This window comes from Xiphias gladius, chromosome 4 (genome assembly GCF_016859285.1).
Source record: "Xiphias gladius isolate SHS-SW01 ecotype Sanya breed wild chromosome 4, ASM1685928v1, whole genome shotgun sequence".
NCBI classification, from domain to species: domain Eukaryota; kingdom Metazoa; phylum Chordata; class Actinopteri; order Istiophoriformes; family Xiphiidae; genus Xiphias; species Xiphias gladius.
This window is the reverse complement of record NC_053403.1, coordinates 17,765,292-17,777,447: the sequence shown is the minus strand read 5'-3', so window position 1 is coordinate 17,777,447 and position 12,156 is coordinate 17,765,292. Positions and strand designations below refer to the sequence as shown.

The 12,156-nt window shown below is 38.4% G+C and overlaps 1 protein-coding gene across 4 annotated transcripts in view; it reads right to left on the bottom strand.

Annotated features, from left to right (window-relative positions):
- Window positions 1–12,156, bottom strand: part of LOC120789391 (kelch-like protein 29) — a 182,967-nt gene that overhangs the window by 112,687 nt on the left and 58,124 nt on the right. The gene's annotated exons all lie outside the window — the stretch shown is intronic.

The following is a 12,156-nucleotide window of genomic DNA, read 5'->3' as shown; positions in this document are numbered from 1 at the left end:
CTATTTTATGCAACTTTTTACTTCTACTCAGCTAAATTTCAGAGGGAAATATTGTACTTTTTACTCCACTGCAATTATTTCACAGCTGAAGTTACTAGTTACTGTACAGATTAAGATTTTGCATTAAAAAAGCACTCAATGTGTGGCAGTGTGTACTTCCCCTTGTCCCCATATCAGATGTCTATGCGCAGTTAGCAATTCCACCAAAGTGATTCCCCCTCTAACCTTTCAGATATTAAATTTTAAATAAGTGTTGAAGGCCTAAAGAGGTAAAATGATCCAATATATCACAAAAAAGCAACAATAAGAAAACAGTAAATCAAAAAAATAAATTACTAGAATTTTGTGTAGCTGAACTTTGTTTATTCTTCTTTCCAACCCTATTAATCATCTCATGAGCCCCAAATTTATACTGCAACACGTTCCCTACCAAACTGTATATAAAATAGATACAACTAAAACTTTCTTGACCAGTGACAACAGTAATATGCTGCTCATATAGTGATGTAATACTTCTGGATTATTAGTAATCTTATAATGTAATATGCATCATCGTGTATCACTTACTGAAGGATGAGTACTATTATTGTACTGTACTTGTAAGATTTTGAATGGAGGAATTTTGTAATGGACCATTTTTAAATTGTAGTATTGATACTCTCTTACTGATGAGATTACTTTTTCCAGCACTGTCTAATTCTGATAATCACTTGTACTTATTACTAATTATCCCATCAGTAACTTGGTGATTCAACAGAAAAAATGTCCGAACAACAATAGCAACAGTGTCAATATCCCTTTGTATTCTGCTCTAATACCACCAACATTAATCTTGTTGCTGTTAACGATTCTTTCATCACGTCAACCATCATAATCTGATGAGTGTGATGCCATGTCATGTAAAGTGTTACTCTCAACTCTACATGCCACTAAACACTTAAACTGTGTACCAATAGTGCTAAAAAAAAGGCACATGTAAAAAGTCACAACTACTAAACTGTGTAAAGATGAACGGAAAACGTTTACATGATGTATACAGTGGTTGTGGTTATGGCAGAGGAGTACTTTGCAGTGTGATGATGTGTGGAACTCATAATGAGAAACACAGAGCTCCCAGTAATTTGTTAGCCTGAGTTAAGGTCAAACCACAAATGCTGCATGATTGATTCAGCACCAGTCCCTATTAGAATTTGAATTTAAAATATATCTATTATTTATGTATGTATTATTAAAATGGCTGGCTGTCGATCCCCTGAGCACAGAGCACAGGGAAAGCCCCACAGTAAATGGACCACAATACTATGGACCGACAATCGAATAATTGACAGAGGGAAATGGAAGAATAATGAGAGACAGATAAAAGTAGTCTGGGGTCCAAGAAAAGCGTCTGTCATAATGAGGACCTTATTAACAAAACAAAAAAAATTTTTTTAAAAAGCCTTGAACCACTATGTAACCTAATTTTTTTGTGACAGTGCAAACATGATTTGTTTGTTACATATGAAGGATGTGAAATATATAATAAGGAAAATAAGATATATTTAGAACACTAAGACAAGACAAGTAACTGTACTTTAGGGCTGCTGAACTTTACTAAAAGTTCAACAAAGCTGTCAATGACAAAATAACACATAAAAAGTTAGTATGGTTTTACTTCATAAAGCTTTAACTTACAGAACTTATACCGTTCTTAAATTTTATCATTGCTACAGTTATGATGCAGTTATGATGCAAGATCCATCATTTCACTAGTTTTACAGCTATTTGGTCATAAACCAAAGTATTGCACAAATCGTGACATGATGACGCTCGTAGATGAAAAGTTCACCAGGACTCACCAAAGTCATTAGGATACATCATCTGGGCACTGTGGATATCCGTACCAAATTTCATTGTAATCCACGATAAATGTGTTGTGACGTGTGACTAAAAAACAAAAATGTCAACCTCATGGTAGTGTTAGAGAAGAAGTCAGAGGATTCCCAAATTCAGTAGGCTCCATTATCTGGAGGCCATAAATGTCTCTACAATATTTCAATGGCAATCCCTGTAATAGTTGTTGAGATATTTCAGACTGAACCAAAAAAAAAATTCTTAACCAGTCTGAACCAAAATTCATTCTCCTGTTCAACATGCTCTGTACTTCAAGTTATGTGTTCTTCAATAAAGACACTGAAGCTAAACAAAACGTGGCCATGATCCTTCCCAGATATCAGCTCAGTAGGGGAGGAGAGCACGAAGTCAATTGGCTAATGATTTTGTTTCCAAGGATTTCAAGAAGCATCCACTAAGCCTTGCTTATTGTTTCTTTTGTGCACCCACCTGGAAACCTTACCAAGTCAAGCAAAGAAATTTCAAAGCAAGGGCTGTCAGTGTCTGTTTATAGCCAAAGAGAGTGCAAGCACTCTTAGTCCACCTACTTCAAATAAAAATGAAAGTAAATGTTTTAATTTCAGCCTGAGGTAGCATCCGGGAGCAATGTCCGTAACTACTCTTACTGTAGCCAGATTCATTTGCACAAATATAGCCCTGGCAGCACACCAGCAAAACATTTAGCTGATGCTGAGAGCGCTTGCAGACCACAGGTGTGAGCTGAAGCTGAGTGAAGTGCCAGTCGAGCAGGAGAGATGTATTGTTTACCGGTGCATTTTATAGGCTACTCCATCTTTATCCTCACTGATATCTGATATTCCACATGACATGACAGATGCTTTAAAAAGCCAGAATTCACCTTTCTTATGGAGTTAACCTTAAGGTGGCAGCACTTTGAATGTCAACCCCTCCACATGTGGACCTTTTTAAATGCCACCACTCTTTATTCTACAATTGTGGAACGGGACAGACAAAGGAATAGGGGGGTGACTATGGGGGAAGTGGAAAGAGGCTGGCAGATGAGTGTTTTTTTTCTCCACCAGACGAAAACCAAATGACATACAATCAGCTATGCTCAGCAGGGGGTTCATTTAACACTTAAAGGGGGATATTGGTACTAAGTGTGGGTCTTTGAACAGCTAGAGAGCTGAACCGCTCAATTGATGATGTGCTCACTTACATAGATAGATGAATGGCAGCCTTGAACTATGGAGAGCAGTTTGTCCTCTTTTGGGTTCACTGAATTTCTTTCAACTGTAAAAAGTAGCCTCTAGAATATTCAGGGAATACTTTTTATAGACCAACCTGAACATGTTATGCCTCAAGATTGTCCACAAAATTAGTGCTGTGTGATATTATTATCTGCATTGCACTTTTCTATAAATGAAGATTCCACATAATTTGCAAGTACACTGTTGCAAATTGGAGATTACATGGCTGATTTAAAACTTGTTTTAGGCTACGTTTTTAAATCGAAATCTTTTGAGTATTACAATAATCAAACCACTTGTAGGTTTGAAAGGTGGCTGTAAATAGTTTATAGTCTTTTAATGACAAAACAGCAGCTGTAGTAAGCTGTATCCATTCAATTCATCAGAACATCTTTTTTGCTAAAATATGACTAAATAAGCTACTTTTGATGGAGTTTTGAGCTTTAACAATGGTGACAACAGAGTGTAGTGGATTTAGCCATATTTTGAAATAGAATAATGATTGTTCACAACAAAGGGATGGTGAATGAAAATGTAGACTATGCTGCAGGAGTGGTCTGAGAAATTTGTATGAATGTCCTATACTAATTTTAGTTCGGAAAATTGCCACAATTAGAAAATAGTGACAGAATTCAAGCTGATCACAACTGGGAACAAACTACAAACTTTTTACACCCATATTTCAGGCCAATAGAAGGTAAATGCGTGATAATCACAAGATAAATTTGTGTGAAGTATCACTTTCCCCTTTGACAAAGACCTTTCACCCTATGATGAGGAAATGGGGGAGTGATGCAGTGTTGGCAGCGATGACAAATGATAATTGCAAATCTAAGACGACAGCCACTTCAAATTGCCAGGGGATCAACACTGACCCCTTGACACTTGAGCGAATCGAGCAAATCTGATAACCTTCCACATGCTGTGGAGTGCAATGTGCCTGACGAAAGCCTTGTGTGTTTCTGTTTGTCGTTCAGCAGTATTTTCCTTTATGTTGTCATGAGAGTCGCTGCGAGCATTTCCAGTCTTGAAGCGATGAGGACTAGGAGTCAAGCGTCATCTGTGATCCCTTGGTGTCCTGTAACAGCTGTCTCCGGCATCAGAGCATGCGGTTGCCGCTATCCCATATTACATCTCTGCCACTCAGCGCCAACGGATCAGCAATCCAATTTCACACAGGCGCGCTCAGAGGGAGGCAATGCTGACGCAGGAATGAGGATCTATGCTTCAACAAAGACAAGCAGTTGTTTGAAGTGGCTGGGGGCGGGGGGGGGAATTAGATAGAAATAGTAATGGAAGTGTGATGGAGGGAGATAAAAAGCAAGAGTGATAAAGTGGGGAAGGGGGTTTCTATGACTGTTACTTTTTAATCAATTGAGCTGCTGCAGAGAGCAGAATAAGCTACTAATTTTCCCAACCCTCTCTGAGCACAGGAGAAAAAAGCAACGGCAGGCACAGAAGACAGATAGAAAGTAAGACAGAAGATCTGAGATGAATCTGCACTTTGTAAACACCTTTGTTTGTGTCGTGACATCCAATGCGCCAGTTTATGCTCAGTCAAAGACCAGCAAGAAAATGATCTGTGTACTGCTGGGAGAGCAGATGTACAGTATTGGATGACAACATACTCCTCAGCTCTTTTAACATCACACACTCATAATGCATAGTCATTGTGACATAGATAGAGAGGGGGCTTGCATCTCGTCTTTCACAAAGCAGAGAGATTTGAATCTGATATCCAATGACTGGTTATTAGATTGAGCCATCGGGCCGTCAGTTTGGAGCCAGACTCATAAGACAGCTGGTGTGTCGAGGAGGCTGCTTTCCATTCCCACCCACTCACACAAAACACACACACAAAAAAAAAAAAAAAAAAAAAAAAGGGAGAGCAAGCCCCCACTTGACCATAATTTTTCAGCCAGGGTCGTGCATTCAGCCTTTAGTAAATCTCACTGTAACCAGAACAAACTCACCACAAAGCAAAGACCCTAATACTATTTTAGGATATTATTGGTTCTCAGAACAATAACCCATCTCTGCCTCTTTTTTATTTTCTCCAAGCGGAGTAAAATCCGGCAGATGCATCTAAAGCAGAAGCAGCAAGCATGAAGACTTAGCCAGGTTTGCAGACTTTTGATAGGAAAGACAGGCGGTTGGATGAATAAATGCAGAGCTCCATTGTTGGTACAAAAGGTCAGCTGGGATCCTACACCTACAGAAAGGAAGATAGATGCAGGAGGACAAATGAGAGGATATGGATTGGATGAAACCTGTGGAACATCCTGTCACTGTGAGATTGACAAGACAAAGATAACACTTCCTTTCACCGATTCTTTGACCTGTTGCACAGTTATCGTCCCACATCTGCCAACTTTTTCATTTTTGTATGGATTTTTTTTCTTAAATCAAGATGACTGCTGTCAATATTTTCTGTTGACAATAAAAGATGATGTCCTGACTGTGTGATGAGGGTGTGAAATTTCTGGTAAATCTGTCATCAGATTCATGACTCCCATTTTCCATCTACCCAAATTCAAATGCTGGTAACAAAAAACAAAAGTCTGACAGTTCCCTTTCTACAGTGCCTTTCCTCTGACAGTTTGACAGTGTGTAGTCCTCATGACTGAGCTGTCTGTCTGTCTTTCAGTCTGTTTTGCCTTCTCTCTGTCTGTCTGTCTGCCTGGCTCTGTATCACTGTCCTTGATTAGTAATCGCTGCAGCATTGCCTGGTCTGATTCCGATTGGAAAGCCTTAATTCACCCCACATGGTGCAGACACTTCCAGACCCTGGTGCAATTGGTCCTGGTAAACAAACAATCATTGCTACTTGTTAACACTTCCATATATCATCTTAAGGAAAATCACTGCTTCCTCTGCAGTTTGCTCCCTTGAGGTCCACTATTTCTTAATGACTCGGTTGTAGAAGCCTGACAGTAGATTTTTTTTGTCCAAAAACATTATGATGATGTTACTGTGTATGGAAAAAAAACATTTTAAAGAACTAATACATAACTACAGGAATGTAAAGCAGAGTAGGAAAATTATGATGAATAGTTCATAAACTATCAGACTGATTTAAATCATGTGTATTCATCTAACTGGGTTATGAATGAGTTATGAATGTATTCCTTGAAAACAGCATGCATACTGTATGGTGCCAGAAATTAAAATCCTGTTTTCCTATTGAGGGAAATCCAATCAGAAGAAGCAAAAGGGAAGTGGCATTTTTAATAGTGGCACGTATAATATTTAAGGGCGGCATTCTGCATACCCACTGAGGGCTGTCTTTATCCAAACTGACATTTCGACTGGACGGACAAGGCAGAAAGAGCTGATAGGTTTGTCAGCTTGGTGTCAGACAGGCTGACTTTTGGCACTAAAATATACCCGAACACATGCACCACTTAACCACTTACAAAGAACAAAATGTGCAACAGACCTCTGGCCCTACATATTTAAATTGCATAACTGTTCAAACACTAGCAGTCAGATAAAGAGACACTTGACTCCCCTAAGAAAATGCCTTCCAGTTTTACATGATGGAGTGTGGATAATGAATGAAAGCTGCAGTAGTGAAAGAAAGTATTTCTCATCAGTCAGTTTGGTCTACTTCTGAGGAATTGTCTTCTGAGAGATGGATTTTGTGACATTTTCACTGTGAATGCAAATGGCATGCAGCAAGGCTGTGATAGGAGGACAACACATACAGTAGAAGCTAATAAATCAAATCCAGGCAGCAGAGTGTGAAGATTGTTTACCTATCTGCTCCTCAGAAAAAGATAAAGGCATCTCAGAAAGGCTGCACTACTTAGTATTAGGGAGAATTTTGAGTGTTTGTTTTTAATTTTAATTTGTGCTAAAATGTCAAACATCAAAGAACAATACACCTTGATTCGTGCCAGTTACACATTAAATAAGATTTCTGGTAAACTATAAACATTCTAAATTATATAATGAAGCAGGATGCATCATTAATTTATGTCCATCAGTATAAAGTAACAAAGGCAGCTGGATGACATTATATCAAGCTGTGAAACAATAATTTCTCTTGCAGCTATGTTTAGTGTTCTTAGGTTTCCTCATGAGGGAGCAGGGTTTTTTTTTAAGACACCATGGTGAGGCTGTCTGCTTTGGAAATGTAAAGTTTCACCTCATCTTGAGGATAGAGTTCCCCTATTAGATAGAACAATTGTATTTTTCTCTCCCATCTGAAGCTAATTCAAAAGCAACTCTCACCTGCCACCCCCCTCCCTCCCTCCTGTCTCTGTTCTGTCTCCTTCATCCAGCTTCCCCAGCATGCGCCTTCTTAAACTTTAATCATCTCATATTCAATACATTTCATAGCAATTCGCCACAAGGTTATCCCAGTTTTCAAAGGACTTCTTTGCTTTTAGCCTCAAATTGAATAAAGATTCAATGATTTCAGAAAAATTCCAATCTGTTCATTACCAGGCTCCTTCATAAAAGAGTGATATTCACATAAAGAGTTTTTCTTGATGCAGATTTAGGGGCCCAGCAAAATAAAAATTTAAATGGAAAAAGAAAAAGAAAAGAATAAAAGCTAAACCACTGCCAACACACTATAATGGTGATGCATAGTCACATTACACCGTTGATTTATATGCTGTTACTGTGGTATCCTTAAAAATGCTGAATGTTTCAAAGCTGACCAGAATATATTTTATTGAAATTTGTTTGCCTTGTTATTCACGTGTCAGGAAATGACACAAATGCCTCAAACTAGTTGCAGAGAAAAAAACAAAAACAAAAAAAGAAAAAAAAAATCACCCAGACAAGGCATGCTTTTTATGAGTTTCTTTCTTCTTTTTTGATTGTATGAGTGAGGTCATGACACCTGCTGTTCTCTGGATACCATGTTGTGTTGGCCACAGCATGGGGTCTGCTTGAATCCATTGGCTAGCTGACCTGAAATCAATGACCAACAAGACACAACGTGTGATTGTATTTCAAGATGAGCTTTATTGATTGGTTCTGTCAGTGCTTGGAAATTGGGATTTTTTTTCATGATGCTTACCTGAGCTAGCATGAGAACTTCTAGCAAATATCTTAAAATCAGCTTTCAAAACAAACCTTTTCAAAAACATGAAAAGTACAGAAATACACTGCTTTCTAATTTCATACAATCATTGCTTTTAAGTATATCCACTGACAAAGGCAATAGAGCAACCATCCATTTTAAAAGAATCTTTGCTAGATGGTGAGATCTTACACGGGAGGATGACATCCTTTCAAGAACAGGGGTATGACAAATAAACCAGTCAAAAGAAATGGATGTATAGCACTTTGTGTCGAAACGTGCTCAGCAGAACAGAATGCTTCATTTGGTCTTGCTAGGGAAAACCACTTCAGTGGACTGCCAGCAGCAGGTATTACATAAAATCCCTATCAGCTGAAGATCAAACAGTGGTAGGTATTATAACTGAAGCAATTGTAACACCCCTTGTTGGCTTTTAATAAATAGAACTAAAAGGTAAATATCAAGTTAATCCATAATCAAGCAGTAATATGGTTATACTATACTCTTTATAAAATTAATGAAATGTAAAGTGACTACTATGATTATTGGTAATGTGAAGCAAAAAGGACAACTGATAACTAACATTATAAATCCTCATGACTGACTTTGAAGTACTCAAGACCACTGTCTATCACTGTTTTTGAGACAGTGTTACCTACTTGACTTCTCTAGTCCTACACACATTAAATAAACAAGACTGAAGGAAGCAATCTGAAACAATGAGACAAAATATGATCTTCTTATGATCAGTACACACAAACTTACTCTCAAAAACAATGTATTCCATTTTTTCCAACTTTTTTATTTTTCAGATATAAGGATACTGTCAAATAGCTACAAAATGCAGAGGGTAATCTTCACAGAATCTCTTTAAATCCATCATACTGAACTTTATCTAAAGATCCCCTTATTGCGCCATAGCACTAAAGCTTATCTGAAGAATGCTAACTTACTTAGAGTTTGTTTCCAACAACATTAAACTAATGAGATGCCTGCAGGCTAAACAAATAACTCATTCTGCTGGCTTGAGACTACTCTGTAGATCAGAAACCAGATGTAATAAACATGAGCTTACCAGCAAAAAAAGCCATATGAGTAACGGGTATTTGTTTGTGGCACTCCTCAGATCAATAACTTTACAGTACAGTATATTCTTTTAATATCAACTTTGGCTCCTGCATTTGTGTTCAATAAGGATTGGGTAAAGAAGTCCAGCACTACTGCTATTAAATATCAGGTGGATGGATTAAAACTTCATATTAAGGGATTAGACCATGCAGGGAAATCCAGGTTTCAGTGTGCTATCTATGGGAAGACACTTTCTGAGTAATGTTGTAGCAGATAAAAACTCCAGCCTAGGACCATGTTTAAACCCTATAAAATCCTTACTTAATACTCAATAACAGGCTGTACCATTAATGTGCAAACATTTAACTGAGCATAGATCTTTCACAAAACTTTCCCCAGGAAGTGAATGGACACAGCTAAAAAGGTGTCTGAAACGTAATGTATTTTTTTTATTAAAAGGGTGAAAACACTGTACATAATGATGTGTGATTTATAGATTTTATAATCAAAAATGCTTTTAGCCAAAAACAAAAACAAAGGATGTAACCCAGTGTTTATTTTCAGTAAGACACTTTCAGTTCACTGTCTGCTTTTAATAAACATGAACCTCCATACCACCAGGATGGTGAGAAACAATCACATCAATGACATCATAGTGAAATGTTGGTATATTCGCTGTAGATCTGTCTTATTGACCTAACATTTTCTTGCTTAGCTGGCATCATCCTGGCTAAAAAGCTGGATTTAAAGTGTGATTCATTCTTAAAAATCCAACCAGCTAACCAATTACTTCATTTTAGAAGTATTAGTCTGTTGAGTTAAATTTATATTTTAAGGAAAAGATACCATGGCTCACAATGGCATACAAAGTGAAAGTGGACTTTCCGCTGAGATAGACAAGTCCTGTTCATCAGCAGGAGACAGAAACAGTTGCGGTTATTACGAACATGAATTTAGTGTGTGCAGTAACTATACATCATGAAAACGGCACAAAAATTCATAGAAATTAATTAATGGCCCAGTAGGGTACAACAAAGTGTAGCTCTAAGTTAAATATAGTCCACTGTTCCATGTGGTTAGCTTTATGTTAGGATGGACAGAACAGCCAGATGGTACTGCTCAACTCTCAGCATTTGTCACACACACACACACACACACACACACACACACACACACACGCACCATCATGCCAACCAGATAAAGCAAACGATATGAAGAAAGGTTTTTGGGAACTGACCACAAAAAACACAAAACTACCACTAATACAATACACCTATTGTGTTCCCCATTTTACCATTAAGGAGAATGATTACTCCATTTATGGTTTTACTACACAGTAATATTTAATGTGTGCATGGCTATCACTTTCAGACAGACACACACAAACTCCTGCACTTGTCTAGCACTGTGATCCCGCTAGGGTCGCCGTGTTTATGAAGAGAGAGTCTCCAAACAGTAGAGATCAATAACAGCCTGTCAGCTTTTTAGTGTAGCCATGGACAGAGCTGAGACACAGGGGCCACAGAGAGAGAGAGCGCTGCATCCGTCCATCAGACTCTTTATGACCCCCAGCAGCTTTGATTGAAGATGACAGAAAGAGAGAGAGAGAGAGAGCAACTGAGGACAGCAGACAGCTAGGAAGAAGATAGAAAGACAGGCTTCTATGGTTTTGGCCAGCTCTTGAGGTCTCTGCATCTTTTCTATGCCATATTTAAAGCAGAGCCCAGACTCTGGGTATTTCCCTTTTTAAATGTTGCTGGTCTCTATTGCCTGCCCTACAAAGGACTGTCAAAGGCATGACAAAGTAGAAAGGTAGATCCCTGAATAAAGCTAACGGATTGGCATCTAGGGAAGGATCTGCATAATATCTGCTGCATATACTCACACACATTTCCACATAAAGTGTACCTTTAAACAAATGTGTGGTCATGTGCAAGCCAAGGCAACTAATTGCTCTGGCAGCCATTGAATGACGACAATGGCCACAGTGGGAGTTGGCCAGACTTAGTCAGAATGTATGCAATTATTCAGCCGCACAAAAGGAAGGGTTGACGCGATGCCACAGCAGATTTACTGTGTCTGTGGTCAGTGCATTCAGCAGGGTATCTAATGATGTGCACTTATGGGCTAAATTACCAGAGCATTTTTTACCTCTGGTCTTGGAGTGAGGGCCCCTTCGAGAGCAAGAGACCAAGAAGGTGTTGGAGAAAAAAAAGCCCAGAGGGATCTGCTGAAGATCAAATTAAAGCAAATGATCTGATAGTGGGGGGGGGTGTTGAAAGAAGATGAATGGTATCCATGGAAGCAGAGGCACGGGAGAGGCTGAAATGCCTAACTCTTTTTTGGTAAAGGCCCCTCTCTTCACACACTGCTGACAGCCAGATAGCTAGCAAATCCCTGGACGAGGTGGTAGAGAACACAAACTGTATGGCTCTTGACTATACCACTCAGACATTTCCACCACCTCTAACAAATAGTTCTCAGACATTTCCAGGCTCCAGTTTGTATAAGGTCTAAACTCAAGTACAAATATGATATATAGTCAAATTAGGAATGTATACACCAAAACCACACACAATCATTGCTATTTCTGTCACCTGAGGCCTCATTAAAAGTTGGTGTATTACATATTTTGGATCAGATATCATGTTAACTATATGACGAGGTGACACTTTATACCTATGCTAACCTTCATTAAGAAATAAGAGGTTTGAATGGGAGAAAGGTGCAGCTATAAAAGAAACATGTTTTTTAAAAAGTCTATGATATTAATTCCAGCCTTATGTAATGATGAGGATCTTTGTTTTTGTTTGCTTATTTGGAAAAGCATCACCTCTAAACATTAGTTCTGACAGCAGCACCCATCTGAGTGACTGTCAGATGTAATTTACATAATGAAAGAAGAAAATTACCAAGGAGGCAAAGACAGGACAAGCCTGCCATTTGGCAGGGAGAGAAAATGAAGAT